The following is a 17,153-nucleotide window of genomic DNA, read 5'->3' on the forward strand; positions in this document are numbered from 1 at the left end:
CGGGGTGACGAGGGGGTGCTGTGGCTTAGGTAAAGGCAGGTAGGGGGCCCTCCCCTTCCTATCCCACTCTCACTCTCGGGCGCCTCCTCTGTTCAGTTTTGCCACTACCTGCCCAACACACGCAGCAAAACTCAGTACATACTTGAGGACAGATCAGAAGCTTGTGCATCAGAGATTTTCTGATTTGTCTGCTTGATGTCTCAGAATCCATTCCAACCCTGGAGGGAATAAAATTTCTCAAGGATCATACCAGAATAGTAACAACAGACACCACTGAGTTTTCAGTTCTATACCACCTTTTCTTAGCTTCTCCTCTCCCCCTTTTCCCCTTCCTGGAGTAAAATTCAGGAGATCAATGTGAACAATTGTTCTGTAAAGCGCTCATACCAGGTGAAACTATCTTGCCTCTTTTGTGTTGTGCATAAGTGATGGTTTTTCTCCTCTCAAACATTCCTCTTTCTTTTTTTGCAGCCCCCACCTCTCTGGCAGTCACATTGAACTTACAAGGGTGATGAATCCAGCCCGCTATTTCAGTCCTCTACACAAGGCCTGGCACCAAGAGTTCATGCCAATACACTTTAAAATAAAATGGACCATCCACTGAGAGTGGCTTCCCACATCCCTTGTTGTTTTACCTTAGGTTCCCAGTTTCAAAGGCTGTGACTTTGCCTTTAATGGAGGAAGAAGATCTTATTTCAAAGACAACCTATTTCAATTGTTTGGATAAGCTTGGTCCTCGAGTGCTCTGGGTAGCACAGTCTAAAAACACACATGAAACACGCTAAATGAGTTGGCCACCACAATCTGTAAACTCTCTAAAACTGGAGCGACTAGGTTGTGAGTTCTCAGAGACACACCTGTTGCTTGTTTTCACAAAACTCCGTTACACAGGATTCAACCGAGCAAAGAACGGAGCTGGGAAGGTGGATGCTACAGGACAATATGGAGAGAGAGGCGGGTTCTGCTAGCACACGGGGCTTAAGATATTTCTCACATGTTTTTACAATAACATATTATAGGATAAGAGAATAAGATCTTTCTCTCGTGTTTTACCCAAAGTAAAATTGCAAGAGAAATGCATATTAAATTATGTATACTTATTGGAATACAGTTGGGATTTCTTAAAACTCGATGAACCATATTTTTAAGTTAAATGTGTTAAAGGTCAAGGGCTGTCAAGGTCAAGTTGACTGTAGAGATTTCCTGAGTTCTTCATGACAGAGGTAAATGAATTATTGCAGGAATAATTACCTACATTCCAGTCAGCTTTGCTTCCTTCTATTTGAATACTAATAACATTTATTTTGTACAGAGTCAAATGCTTTTATAAATAGTTTTCATTGAGTTGGTTTCCACATTTAGTCCTCCTACCGGACTATAAAGTTTTGAAAGGTAACCATGATTTTGTTTGCCTATCTTTCTGCAGCATACTGATTCATTTAATGAGCCACACTGAATAATGGTTCTAATCCTCACGAAATTTCCAAGATGCTATTTATTCCAATTTCAACTCCATGATCCAGAATTAACACTAGTTTTAGCTGCTGATCTGCCACGATCAACTTGATGTGTTTGGCTAAGAAACAAAACAAACCTCAGAGAGGAATGGTGTGTGGGGGAATGTCTGTGCTCTAACTAGAAAAGAGTTTTATGAGTATCAGGGAAAGTGGATTTGATCTGTGTGCTGTGGTGTGTGTGTGTGTGTGTGTGTGTGTGTGTGTGTGTGTGTGTGTGTGAAAGAAAGAAAGAACTAGTCTGATTTAGGACTCAAGGAAGCAAGTGTGCTGAAACAGAGAAGAACGGGGGAGGACTATGGCATGTGTGTTTACATCAGCAACCTCTGAGGAAAGAAAAAGAAACATACCACCTATGGCAGGTTGCTCTGTATTTCACCAGACGATAACTAGAATCAACCATTCACTGCTCTTGTGTTCTCAGAACAAGGACACAGGTAGATGGCTCAGACTGGAAGTAGGAAGAGACAACTGGGCTTGCGCACAGTGTTCACATGTTGCGTTTTACAACCTGGATGATCCTTATGCAGAGCTGGCTTCCCCATCTCCAAATGCTCTTACGCTCATCATCATTGATTGGCACTGGGCTTCTCACAGCAAAAAACTAACCTTAAATACTCCCCTCTCCAAGGCAGAATAAGGACTTAAAATATTGAGAAAATACAGAAAACAAAACCAAAAACAAACCCCTTTACTGGATTTCATAAGGGTATTAAATCTTTGCATTGAAACTGAGAGCGCAGTTTTAAGTGCTTCTGGCCATGCTAGAAAAAAAATATGGACCATATTTTTACTCAGAACTCGGACTTTGAGGAATTAGCAAGCAGACAAGATGGGGACCAGAGAGATGGATCAGCAGAGAAAAGCACCTGCCACCAAGCCAGAGGACCTGAGTTCAAGCCTTTGGATCCTCATGATAAGAAAGGATCAACTTCTGCAGCTGTCCTCTGACACGTGTGTGCACACACAAGCAGATGTGTGTGCATGCACACACACACACACATTTTTATTCAAAAGAAGGTTTTAAAATGATAAGCAAAATTAGCAGGAAAGACATGTTGAACAATAGTTGTTGGGCACTAAACCACATGAAGTCTAGGGTTATGACTCAAGAGAGAAAGGAACAATTGAAATAAACACTATAATTTCCTTAGCCCACCAACTGGAAGCGAATATTCAGAATACAAAGGAATCAAACAAAGTCCTGAGGGCTAGAACACAAAATAATGTAACTAGAATTTACAAAGTTCCATACCAGAGAAGAGGGGGCTTCAGGGAGTGCACTGATTATGTTGTCAAATAACAGTCTTAAAAGTTTAAAATCATTAAACATTTACAGTTTCAAAATTTCTAAGGAATCTAGGAGCGGCTGTGCTGGGTCTTTCTGGCTAGAGGTCTCTGCAAAGATTGTAGTCAAACTCTTGGCCAGGGGTATAGTTTCAGAACATTTAACGGGAAATAGAATTTCCAGGCTTGCAGCTTGCTACATGAATTTCCCCATAGGATTGTTGGGCACATGTATTACAGTCTGAGAGAAAGGGGCCCCCCCAAAGAAGGAGCCATAGTATTTCATAACTTCAAGAGAGGTGAACCATTACTAATACTGTAGTCTGAGTATCAAAAAAAAAATCACAATGTTCAACTCATACTCAAAGGAAAATGTAGTAAAGAGTTTTTGAATGAAGATTTTAAATTGTTTTTTAATTTATTATGTCATACATGTACATAATAAAATGCGATCATGTATTACAACCATGTGGTTCTTTCCTACCTACGCTTTAGTCCTCTTTGATTATAAATGCTACAACTGCCGCCTCCACTGTTAGCTTGTTTGGTACATGGGAGTTGAATAATTTGCTCCTCAAGTTTCTCCGGTGGACACAGAGGAGAGGACATGAAGTCAATGATTCAGGAGGACTGTCACGCACACCTGGAAGTGAGGTACATGGTGGCATTCTAATCTAGTCAGAATTGGTGAGCTCGGGAGCAGTAGTTCCCTGGCCTTAATAAATGAAATAAAGAGCCATCAGGAGCGATAACCAGTATCAAGTTTGGGCCTCTCTACACAAACATGTCTCAATGGATCAAAGCATTTGGTGTGCAAGCATGAGGATGGAATTTGTATTGCAGTCAGCACCCATGTAAAAAAGCCAGGCATAGCTATACATACCTGTATCGCAAGCATTGTGAGTCCTTGAAGCTCACTGGCCAGGCAGTCTAGTAAACTGGTGAGTTTCTTACTGCCTCAAAGCAGTAAAGCAGGCAGAAATAGACGAAGATATCGTGTATCTTCTGGGTTTTGTTTTTAGGTATGTTCATGAGTACATGCACAAACACAGTGCATAACACACACACACACACACATGCACACACAAACAATGCTTGCAACACATTCAAAAAATGAACAAAAATCCTGGACAAAGGACATAGAAGATATCAGTATTACACTATCAAATTGCTAATTGTAAATACTTTAAAGCGAATAAAACTTAAAGGTTCATTTGTGACACTTTAGCCTCTCGCTGATACTCTTTGCATTCTCAGAATTTAAGTTTCTTTTACGGCAGTGCTCACTGGTAGTGTATCAGAACTTCTAAAGCAACTCATTGTCTACTGCTATGTAAAAAATTAAGTCAGAACCCCATATATTTTTAAAAAGCAAGGCAAAATTAAAAACTTTAAAAAGGCAATTTAACATTTTTTTTAAAGGAAAAGAACTATTTGGATATTTCTGATTCAGATTTTCTGATAAGAAGGAATTGAACGACAGGTCAGAGACACTGGCCATAGTCACTGAAGAAGACTCGAACAGAAGACCTTTGTTCTTCACAGAGGTATTATTCAAGATAAAACAATGGTATACTCAAGATAGGAGCCTAGCACTTAGATAATATAATAATAGAATTGACCATCATTTTTCCCATAGCCTGTCAGGCATGATTTATTAAGTCAAGCACATTAGATAAAAGAATTGAGTTGCATCCTGTATGAGCAGAATACCATGAAACCTGTGAGCAGATCCTAGAAATGTCAGAGCTTGAAATTCTAGGAGCTCTGTGTGCTCTGATTTGTACCCACTGAAGCAACTACCCACTGGCTAGAGCCAGGAAATAAGGAAGCCTCAGAACTTACTTCTGAGACAGTGCAAGGGCCTCAGCTAGAGTTGAGGGGCTGCAAAATGCACAGGGAATTAGAAAGTTTTCGTAGAAAAGCATCTGCTTAGCAGTGAGACGAAGTTAGCCTTGTCATTAAGGTTGACATGCGGCCATCTTAGCAATGCTTTAAAGTCTCAATGTGATCCATCTGTTTCCAAGTAACTTCACTGCCTATTAGAACAAGTGCCGAATTTAAAATAATAATGATTTATTTTTTAAAATAGCAACAATGCAAGAATTTCATTCTCTGGCATCTGGGAAAAAAATTGTATGCAAGCCTAAAATTGAATGCTATGGCCCAATAACAAAAAAAAGAAAAAAAAGAAAAAATGAAAAGAAAGTCGATTAGTAAAAAACAGATGCAAATACAATAGAAGTAACACGGGCCAAGAAAAGCATTAAAGGGTATAATAGATATGCTTTAAGTGTATAAGAAGGAAGAAACCATAAGCCCAAGGCAGAGTGAGGATAAGATGACCAAATACGAAACTGTCAATATAAAATCTGCAATATTTTAAATACAGTACTAATGGCAATTTCTGGTTTATTAATCTGTCTTTATAGTTTGTCTTTTTGATTTTCAATTTCCAATATTGTCATTTTCTCTTATATTTCTTTTAGAACAGCTAAAGCTTTATCAGATTAGATACCTCATCCCTCACTCTGACTCAATTCTTTTTTTTTCTTGTGTTGTCTTTATTGATATAAAGCTGACCCCATTACATGAGTTGAGAAACACTTTTTTCCTGACTATTTTCTCAATAAAACTGGGGGAAATGTGTTTTTTTAATTTTTTTATTGGGAAAAAGAAAAAAAAAAGTTTCCGCCTCCTCCCAGCCTCCCATTTCCCTTCCCTTCCCCTCCTCCCACCCTTCTCCCCCTCCCCCCACACCTCTTCCCCTCCCTCTTCAGTCCAAAGAGCAGTCAGGGTTCCCTGCCCTGTAGAAAGTCCAAAGTCCTCCCCCTTCCGTCCATGTCTAGGAAGGTGAACATCCAAACTGGCTAGACTCCCACAAAGCCAGAACATGAAGTAGGATCAAAACCCTGTGCCATTGTCCTTGACTTCTCATCAGCCCTCATTGTTCACCATGTTCAGAGAGTCCGGTTTTATCCCATGCTTTTTCAGTGGAATATATACACATTAGAGTACTATGCTGCGGTAAAAAACAATGACTTCTCGAATTTTGCATGCAAATGGATGGAAATAGGAAACACTATCCTGAGTGAGGTAAATCCAGACCCAAAAAGATGAACATGGGATGTACTCACTCATAATTGGTTTCTAGCCATAAATAAAGGTCAAGGCCAGCTGACTCAATTCTTATAACAGGGTCAAAGTAGTATCATGGTTCCTGTGTATGTGTGTGTGTGTATATATATATATATATATATATATATATATATACACACCCACCTATGGATATTTTCCATTACTAGTGTGAATAATTTCATGCTCAATATTATTTTAAAACCAGGGAAGCAATAGTTTTTCTATAACCATTAGAACTGATGAACTTTTAAAAATTTCTACAATACCAAGTGTTTGTTTGGATATGGAAAAAAAAAAACCTATATCCCCACACATGGCATGTGAAAGCAATATGATAGAGTCACTTAGGAAACATTATTTAATGGACTTTTAAAAATATTTGTTAAGTATGTATTACTGTACAACTCAACAACTAAATCCCTAGAAACTTATCTGAGAAAAATTAGTATACATATAAAAAAATGATGTATCTTTGAGTATTCATGTCACTTTTGTTCATGTAGACAAAACCAGAAGTGTCACTGTGCATCAGCTGATAAAGTAGACAAGGAGCTTTCTTACATACCTTTAGTGGAAAATTATTCAGCGGGAAAGAATGTAGCTACTGTTCATTCAGTAACATAGATGTTTCTCAAGAGCAGGATTCTAAGTGAAGGAAGCTTTTAGTTATATGAAAATCCACAAAAGGGATAAATCTCAAATATGACTTGATGAGGGAACCAATGGGCATAGATGGTGAAGCGGGACAAGGGATTGGATAATGTAAGTGCTTTGAGTTATGGTTATGACAGAGGTTAAATGATTATGGATATTACTCAGGACTTACTAAAATCATATGCTTAACATGAAGGGAATTTATTGTACTTAAATTATATCTAATTAAATCTTTTTTTAATTTTTTTTTTAAATGTTGGCTAAGTTTCCAGTAGCAGGCATGATTTCTCTCCTGTTGACCGGGCCTTTTTAGAAAGCTATGGTTGTGACCAAGATACGAGTACCACTATTACACTTTTAAAGATGTCTTTTCATGCTGATCATTTTTTTGTGGTTCATAGGCATCCCAGTTGGGAGAGACAATTGATGTCTTCTCTCCGCTGACAACTTTTATAGCATCTTCTGGTACTATGAAAGCTAAGCCTCAGAGATGAGGCTTTCAGGTTTGTATAGAGCTCCAATCTGTCAAGTCCTGTGTCTGAAGAGTGTGATGACTTCAGCCACGGGGACTTGCCTTCAACCTTAAGAACATAACCAAAAATAGCAGCAATAGTGTTTTGGCACATATATGTATTATACCTGGGTCTAGTGAGATTGTGGATCTTAGAGAAGAAACTAATACTGCCACTTTCTAAAGTCAGCATAATTCTTAACTGCGTTCTAAAACATATGTCTTATACATACAGATAAGTGTAGCTATCATTCTTCATCAGAAATGCTTCTCTCCCAGGACACAGGGAGAGTTACAGAACCACAACTGGTCAACATGCAGAGAACACCCAGTCACGTGGTATCAAGCCCCATGGATACATCCACAACACAAATGCTGCACCTATGCCTCAGAAAACATCACAGAAGAGCAGAAGAAAGATTGCAAGCATCAGAGGACCAGGAAATCTGTAGTGAGATGGTGTCTCCTAGAAATGACAGGGAAGCTACACACTCATGGAAACTTAACAAACAACTGCCTAGACAAGGCCCGAACAATGTCGGTAGATATGCCAACATGGAAAGCTGGAACCCACAGAGCCCAATATCTAGACAAGGAACGACAGAGGACGTTAGACTACTGAAAGAGGGAGAACCAATCTTGCCCACAGATGAGTACCCTAACTGATTATCCATTTCCAATGGGCAGTCATAAAGATATACACCCACAAGCAATACTAACCAGACTCTGCAGATTGTGTTTGTACATTTATGCATTCATACGTTTATGCCACACTAATAAAGAAAATGAAGCTATGAATTTCAGAGGGAGTTGAGGAGAATGGGAAGCGTTGGAGAGAGAAAGTTAAGAGAAAGATGTGATATGATCATATTTTAATTATTTTTAATAAAAATTAAATAAAACATGCTAAATGTGTGATGGTTCAAATATTTAAATTCTGGCAGCTAGAGGATGTAGTTTTCAGGAGTTGAGACCTTTTCTCCACATTCCACATTCAGTATGGTCATCATCAGCCATCCAGATGCCCGGAACATGAAGGCCACTCTTGTCTCGTTTACATTTTGTGTCACTCCTGTCTGTCTGATCATCAAACCATTGACTTGTTTGCCTCACTTCCTAGCTTCAGGCTTTCATTGCTGTGCTCTTAGTGTAAAAGCTGCATCTCCTCAATAGCCTGTCCCCTGCTGTCCTGTTGTCTCTATACAATCCGATTTTTATTCTGTAGACAGAGCTATTATTTAACATGAAAACAAAACCCTGCAAATGGCTTTTTGTGCTCTTAGGACCAACTTTAAACTCCTTAACAAACCTAAAGACCTGTGTGGTCCACACGCTTCCATTTCTTCAGACAAATCACATTATATTCCTCCCTTGGGACGTCTTTAATTTTTAACTTATACCATGATCTTTCCTGCTTCAGGACTACATACACTGTTTCCTTCGCCTGGAACATGTCACCTCACACCTCTACAAGCTTAAATAACTCCGACATTCCTCTCATGCTTGTCTCTTTGCTTCACAGAGTGTCATAAATACCTATTGATCGATGCCATCGGAGCACCTGTGTCTTCCAGGGTTCTAGTGTTTAAATTATCTTGTGCTGCTACATTTAATTTGTCCTAACTCCTTCCACTGTCTCAAAATTCCACTCCCTAGGAATAATCACAACTAGGTTTTTTGGGGGAGCCTTTTATGCAATTTGTAAAACTAAACATATTGACAAACATCACGATATTGTTTAATAGAACTGTAAGATTTAAATATGCAAATAGACACCAAGACCTCCTCCCTCCTTTCTTTTAAGGGTAATTCTAAATAGCCTTACTCAGTACATGGTATAAGTGTTTATTTAATAGAATGGAAGATGGCCTTTTAAATTCTTATTATACTATTTGTAAAAGAAAATATCATGCCTAGGAAGGAAGAAGGAAAGAGAAAGAAAATAGTCTACATATGTAGGTTCTTTAGTTCTACTTAATTATTTGAGTGAAAAAAAAAGCTCTTTAAGGAGTGGCTTCTATGTTGTAGTGACTGGACTTTGAAAATATTGATGAATGAAAGTTTTATGATATGATTTCAACATTTCAACCAGAAAAAAAATGTATTTTCTTTTTTGCGGAGAAGGAGGGAATCATGTGGAAATTCTGTTTTATCTCTTAGTGTGGCATAAGTCATTAGGACATGAGCTGTCTCAGTTGTTTGGATTAGATATAAAACTTGTTACAGGGTCCAGTTCCATCTATGTATGTACGTATGTATGTATGTATGTATGTAACATCCTCTCAGTAGTAAGAGAGGCCAAAAGTAAACTAAAAATGACTCTCCAACCTTCTGAATGGTGAAGTAACCGCCATGTTCTTCACTTTTATGAACAGCACATTGGGTCTTTTCACATGCCACTTGTATCTTATACGTAGGAGTGTCTTCTTATTTACTTTATTTATTAATATTTACTTATTATTATTATACCAGTTCCAAAAAATATCAACTAAGATACAAGAAATCTCTGTACAGACTTTTCATTACATTCCTTCAGCAAATTATATCAAGTACAACAGACTATCACTAGCAATATGACTTGAAAACCAACACATCAGTTTTGAAAAAATTTTTTAAGCTTTTTGCATTCTCTAATTTAGTACCATTTCTGCCTGATAGGAGGATGCTTAATTTTAACACTATTTGCAGTGACACGTCTCGGATTCCCTGGATTGCTAAATACTCAAAAACATTTATTATGTAGTTGATCAAATGAAACCGCAGATGATATCATCCATATCTATGTTACACGGCCTGCCATAGGTGGGAGAATGATGCTGACTCCTGGAGCCTTTCAGGTTCATAGTTCTATGGCTATTATTAGCATAAAAAATTATTCTGAGATAGGGTAGAGACTGTTCTGGTTTCCCACAGCATCCCAACAGTCCCAGTTTCCAGCCTCTGTGTGTCCTCGGCATAGCAAATAGAGTATTCACATGGCAAATGTATAACACAATACTCAGACCAACAATTGCCCGGTAGACCTTCTGCCTGAAGGAGTCCAGGGCCATGAGTGGCAAAGGCATCAGTGGTTTGTTGAGTTTCCCAAGTCAGTTGCACTGGCATTCACACCAGCTGCTCCCAGCAAACAGTTTCTTGCTGTCTCTGCCTGTGTTCGGGAACTTAGTATTCCAGCCTTTTCACTGATTTCTAGGCCATACAATGACATCACTGCAACATTTTTTGTTTCTGTTAAGTAAAGCCAGAATTCATTTCTGCAGATACCGACAAGAACCCTAACTTAAACTTGTCTGAGGTCAAAAGGACCTCAAGAAACACAAAGTGCTTGCGGTCTATAGCCTAAGTGGAGGGGGTGAACATTCTGTCCTTTCTCCATCAGTAGGAGTCTGCCAGCCTGTGACACATAGCAGCAGAATGACTTTAAATTATTGCCTATGGTCTCCTAGAATGACAGAGGCACTGAAAACAGATCTTCATTTTCCATATATTTGTTGTATGGGAGTTAAGATTTGTGGGATGACATGCTTGTTCCTAAGGATCCTACACAAAAACAATCAGAGAGCCAAATTCAAAATCCATTCAAGCCAAGTATGGTTGAAATCTAGGAGGCTCTTATAAGCGGACCAAAGAAAGTATTTAACGGTCAGATGATGTGGAGGAAGGACTTGAAAAGCTGTCTTCTGGGTATGACATGGCCATTCTACTTACAAATTCACAGCTATTACAATTGTCTTCACAAGAACTGCACAGAACTGGACCTATCAAAGTTTAGTCATTGTTGGAAAAGGGACTTATGAGGCCTGGTTACTTTCAGGAGAACTGTAGCAGTTAATGGTTGCTGCTAAGAAAGAGTCATTGTGTTTAGTGGTGTAATGGCTTGCTCATGCTTCAACCGCTAACTTTCGACCCATGCTCTGTAGCACAAATTCTAATTGTGCTTAATAATAAAATCCAGGAGTCAGACACGGGAGTGAAAACTGAGAGCTCAGAGAAGCAGACCTTTTACCCCTATGGAATCCTCAGATTGAAGTGGCAATCCTGTCTCTACTAATCCTCAGACTGCATGCTCAGACTGCATCCTCAAACCGTATCTGAGCTCCTGTCTCCTCCCACCTTATATTTCTCTCTCTGACCAGCCATATCGCTCCTATCTCCACCTCCCTAGTGCTGGGACTAAAGTATGTGTTTCCCAAGTACTGGGACTAAAGGTGTGAGCTGTCACCACTTAGCTCTGTTTCTCTTTGAGACTGGAGCAACCTAGTGTAGCCCAGGGTGGCCTTGAGCTCACAGAGATCTGTCTGCCTCTGCTTCCGGAGTGCTGGGATTAAAGATGCATGCCATTACTGACTGGCCTCTATGGATAACTAGTGGTTTAGCTCTGTACTCTGATCTTCAGACAAGTTTATTTGTTAAATTACAAACAAAATATCACTATAGTGCACAAAACAACCTTGTTAAACTCAATGGTCCACAAAAAATATATAAACAAATAGATAATAAATAAATAAATAAAAGACAAGATAGCAGGAGGGAAATAGCAGGTTGTGATGAGGACTCATAGAGGTGAAAAGGTTTTAAGTAGAAGGTGGGGAAGGGTGAGCATGGATGAGCATGACCAGAATATATTGTATAGATATATGAAATTATCAAATAATGAATGGATTAAAAAATATGGAAATTTTACTGAGAAAGGAGCACAGAGACCAATACCAAGTGTGAAAGAGGTAGAAAAGATAAACAGTATCAATAAGTATTTGAAAAAGCCATAAAGAAACATATTTTATACTTACTTTAAAAATACATAGTGCATGTGTATGTTTGTTTGTGTGTGTGACAGAGAGAGAGAGAGAGAGAGAAAGAGAGAGAGAGTGAGAGAGAGAGAGAGAGAAAGAGAGAGAGAGAGAGAGAGAGAGAGAGAGAGAGAGAGAGAGAGAGAGAAGAGTTGTTGGTCAAAGGAATCAAAGAGACTTGGAAGAAAACGATGCAGGCTATTGGCTGCCCTTGTCTACCATTATTTCACAGAACTTGAATGTAAGACCCTATTGCTGAAGTCACTATGCACGTCAAACCCAGGACTTGGGGTAACTGAGCAGGAACTAACCTGGAAGCTTTCCCCCTTGAGGTCTAATTATCACAGTATCAGAAGGTAATAAGCAAGCTGCCAAGCTATGCAACAGGAAAAAAACCAACAGTCCTACCCAGCTCTGAGGCTTATGAACCACAAAAAGGACCAGCATGGTAAGATATCACCAAGGGTGCAGTTGTGACATTGATGCCCTGGATAAGGTAACTAACAACTATATAACTGGACAAAAGGCCCAGTAAGTAAGAGATAATTCATGTCTGGTCCTGTAGCACTAACTGGTTATGACTGGTGAGGTCATGGAGCATAGAGGAGAAACTGCTACTACCACTTTCCTATAATCTCACCTTTATATTCACAAATAAGTATAGAACTCACCCCTCATCAAAAAAAATCCATTTTTGCAGCAAATAGAAACAATTGTAGAGATCCACAACTGGTCAAAATGCATGCATGCAAAGAACAACCAACTGCAGAGTTCCCAGCCTTAGCTGATAAATCTACAATACAACTGGTCAAAATGCATGCATGCAAAGAACAACCAACTGCAGAGTTCCCAGCCTTAGCTGATAAATCTACAATACAACTCCTACACCTGAGGCTCAGGGAAACTCCTGTTTTAACCTGAGACAGATCAAGATAAATCCCTGCTCCCCACTCATGGTTATTGTCCAAGGCATTTCATGATTCAGTTCACAGAGACATTACAAATACCAGGTAAACTAATGCTTTCTCATTCAGCTGATAACGGTGCTGACAGACTGCAAAGACCTTGGGAAAGAGTAAAAGATTCAGAGCCTAGAACTTCAGTGAAGTTATTAGGATCTGGTGATTTAGGGCATGTACTAGTTTGAATGAAAATGGCCCCTAGGTTCATAGAGAGTGGCACTATTAAGAGATGTGGCCTTGTTGGAATAGCTGTGGCTTTGCTGGAGGAAATATGTCACTAGGGGGTGGGGTTTGGAGGTCTCAGATGCTCAAGCCACACCCAGTGTGGCAGTCACTTCCTGCTGCCTGCAGATCCAGATGTAGAACTTTGAGCTGCCTGTCCAACTCCATGTCTGTCCACACGGTGACATGCTTCCCTCCATCATGATAATGGACTAAACCTTTGAAACTGTAAGCCAGCCCTAATTAAATGTTTTCTTTTAGAAGAGTTGTGGTGGTCATGGTGTCTCTTCACAGCAATAAAATCCTAACTACTCCCCCTTTCAAATTTTCCCCAACAAAAATAACAAAATATTTTTATGAGTCTTAAGGTTTTGGGAGAAAACATGTTTTTCATTGGAGTGAATGTTTTCTAAGTCTTTACCAGAAGATGCAAGAACTGACACTTTCTGAGAATTCCTCAGAGCAATAGCAGCTTTTGAACTGGTCTTACAGGAGGTCATATTACTGTCTCTCCACCATGTAGGCCATGGAAACTAAGGGAGGCACCAGGCAACCTGCATAACCTCACCCTTGAAGGGACCAGTGGGGTCTGAGGAAGACAACTGAAATTTTAACACTCAGGTTTCCGGAACATTGGCATGCTATTCCCTGAAACTGAACACCAGAGCATGGAGCAGCAGGCCTCCAATTGTGGTGGTTCTCAACCTGTGGGTGGTGACTCCTTTGGAAAAGCTCTGCCTCCAAAAAGTTTACATTACAACTCATCACCATAGCAAAATTACAGTTATGAAATAGAACAAAAATAATGTTATGGTTGGGGTTACCATGGCATGAGTATTGCAAGGTTGTGGTGTTGAGAAAGTTGAAGCCACTGTACTAGCACAGCGTGATGGTCCCGAAGGAACAACTGTCTGCATCGCTCCCCATCATCCCTCAGCGGCTGACAATAGTGTAGCTGCTACTATGTGTTGGCTCATATTTCAGGGCAAGTAAGCAAGCTGTGGATGAAAAGAAGAATGCTAGGAATGAGTGGGGAGAACAGAAGAGAAAGAAGGAGAAGGATATGCAGATAAGTATGTCTCGAAACTCCCATGAAATAAAATAGTGCCTATGTAGGATGGCATCTCAGGGAGTCGTGGAGCTTCTGTCTTTTGTTAACTGTTCTCTCTCAAAACACAGTCATGCCCACTCTTGACCCACTGGCATTTCTCCCTCACACTTTATCAACTGTTTCGTTAGAAATTCTCTAAGACCAGTTGAGGGACTGACTTCATCCCAGCTAGTAGCTTTCCGTGCAGTTCCCTGGAACAGGTGGGCGATTGCAATGGCACAGTGCTCAGAAAACAATTGGCTAATGGGAAGCATGCATCTTTATCTATCTGGCTGGAAAAAAAGGAAAGGCATAAAGTAAGATTAATGGTTTGTCACACTTGTGAGAAGTTGGGAAGGAACCTGATTAAAGGACTGGTGAGAAGAAAAGAAATCTGTATATGAATTATGTATACAAACTTCTTGAAGTGGATCCAGAAAGGAAGACATTTGTGCCCCCCCACCCCCGCCCCGACCCTGAAGTGCTCATTCCTCGGGAATACAAACTATCCCCTTCTGACTGTTTCAGCCAGCCTCCTTCTCTATAAACTTGCCCTTGATCAAGGTAGGCCTGACCAAATGAACTGTGGCATAGATGGATGAGATTCATAAACTTTGGGACATCTGCTTCTCTCAAGAAAGTTCATGGAGCCCTTACCACGGCTGATTTCCTAATATGACGGTGCCAATCCGAGGGTTATGTTAGGAAGGACTATGTGATGTTTAGTTGAAAAAGTTTTTGGACACAACATCGAAAAGACAGTTGTCGTAAAAGAACAAAGTATGTATATATAGTGGCAGGATGTGGTGATGTTGACCTTTAATCCTTGTAAAGAAGGTAGAAGCTAGTGGGTCTCTGTGAGTTTGAGGCTGGTGTAATCCATATAGGGAGTTCCTGTATGATGGCTGGTTTTTGTCAACTTCACATATGAGATTGGCCTGTGGGAAGATCTATGGATATTTTCCTAATTGCTAGTTGATGTATGAAGGCTTAGCCCACTATGGGTGCTACTGCCCGTAACAGGTAGGTAATTGAGAAAATAGCTGAACAAGTCGGGGGAAGCAAGCCAATAAGCAGCATCTCTCTATGGCCAGTGCTTTCTCCATCCAGCTTTCTATCTTCATTTGGTTCTAGCCCTGATTTTCTTTAATGATGGACTGGGTCCCGTAAGGTTTAAAATAAACCCTTTCCTCACCAGGTTGCTTTTGGTCAGAATGTTTTATCACAGCAACAGAAAATAAACTACAATGCTCAGTTTCAAAACAAACAAACAGACAACAAAAGTCACCTAACACTTTAGTAGAGCTACACAATCTTAAGAAGACATGCAGAAAGAGTATCTTCCAGACTCTGCACGGCAGAACTGCGGCGCACTTGAACTCATAGAGACAGTGGCAGTGCACATAAGAACTGCTCAGGTTTAAGGCAGATGGGGCCCCAGCACTGAGAGTGGGAAGTGGGCAAGGGGTCCCACCCTTGTCAAGAAGCTGTCTTGGAAGTGAAACTCTCTACCAAAGGGAAAATCCGTTTTCTCAGACGGCATGTCACTGGGTATATCAACTGCACTCCGGAGCAGACCCCACGCCCAGGAGAAACTGACCAACACAAAAAAGACTGAATGGTATTTTTGTGGACTTTTTGTTTCATTTTGCTTTGTTTGGGCAGGTTTTACTAATGATCTTTTGTCAGTTTGTTTTGATTTTCATTCTTGTGGTTTTAATGGGGCTTTTTTTTTTGTTTGCTTCTTGCTTTTTTTTTTTGCCCCTTTTTTCAAAAAAGTAGAGGTGGAGAGAAAATGATATAAAATTCATTGGGCAGGAAGGTTGGGATGACTTGGGGAAGAGGTAAACATGACCAAAATATATTGTATGAATAAAAGATTTTTATTATTACTATAAAAGGGAAGACAAAAATGCTCATAGAATAAGAAATATTTGGAAAGTAAAAAAAAAATCCATGTAGGGAAAAATGTCAGTGTTACTAATTCAAACTGTTCTTATATTAAGTAGACTAGTGTCTGAAGGAAAACTCAAAGGCATGTTAAAGTAATCTAGGGGACAGGAAGTATAAATGAAATGCAATCATCTGTGAGTATGAAAAGACATACAACTGGGAGGATAATTCACATTATTGCAAACAGATCCCGTGTTCATGTTTCACCCACCACAGTTCAAAGAGAGACGCTGTGGGAGCAGCGGTGTAAGATATAGGAACAGCCACATTCTGCTTTTGAGAGCTTGTGCTATATCTGCTTTGCAAATAGCCTTGGGTATTTGTTTTTAACACAGTTTTAAAATGAGCACTCTTGTTGACTCTGCAGTTACACCTGAAGAAGCCATCTGAGACTGGAGAGAGGAACACCATGTTTATCACTCCACTGTTCACGTAGTGTTAAAGAGGAAAAAGCACTAGGTGACTGAGAAGATACGCTGCGGCTCTCCTTCCTACGGGACGTACTCTCTGTGACGTTCAACTCACACGGATATTTTTCTGCTGCTGTGCAGAGAGGTGTCTCTGGTGCTATTAATATTTGAAGAAGTCATACTGCAGCATGCCTCTCCTCTCGCCGTACATCTGTGTGTGGATTTTTATGAGTGTGCAGAAAAGAATGATATAATAACCAGCCAAGTCTTGGACGACTTCAAAGGAATGTCACTGTTTACTAGATAAAACAGAAGAGCTAGGATTTTTTTTCTCTTCTGTCATTTAATCTAGTCAAATAGCTCAATGCTCCTTTGTTTTGCTTAGTTTTACTTTTACATAATTGACTCGTCAGTGTTTATTGAGTAAAAGTGCAAAAAGAAAATTGGTCATCCTAGAATAATTCTCTTCAAAAGAGAAGATTTTAAATATTCCACAAAGTGTTCAGGAAAATCTCTTAGCTTTCTTATTGTGATTTGGGCTGTTAATTGTTTGAGCATGTGTTTTAAAGTTATGACTGATGATGCCCTTAAGGGTTTTTATTTTAATTATTTTTTTGCTTGG

This window comes from Microtus pennsylvanicus, chromosome 4, assembly GCF_037038515.1.
Source record: "Microtus pennsylvanicus isolate mMicPen1 chromosome 4, mMicPen1.hap1, whole genome shotgun sequence".
Lineage (NCBI taxonomy): Eukaryota > Metazoa > Chordata > Mammalia > Rodentia > Cricetidae > Microtus > Microtus pennsylvanicus.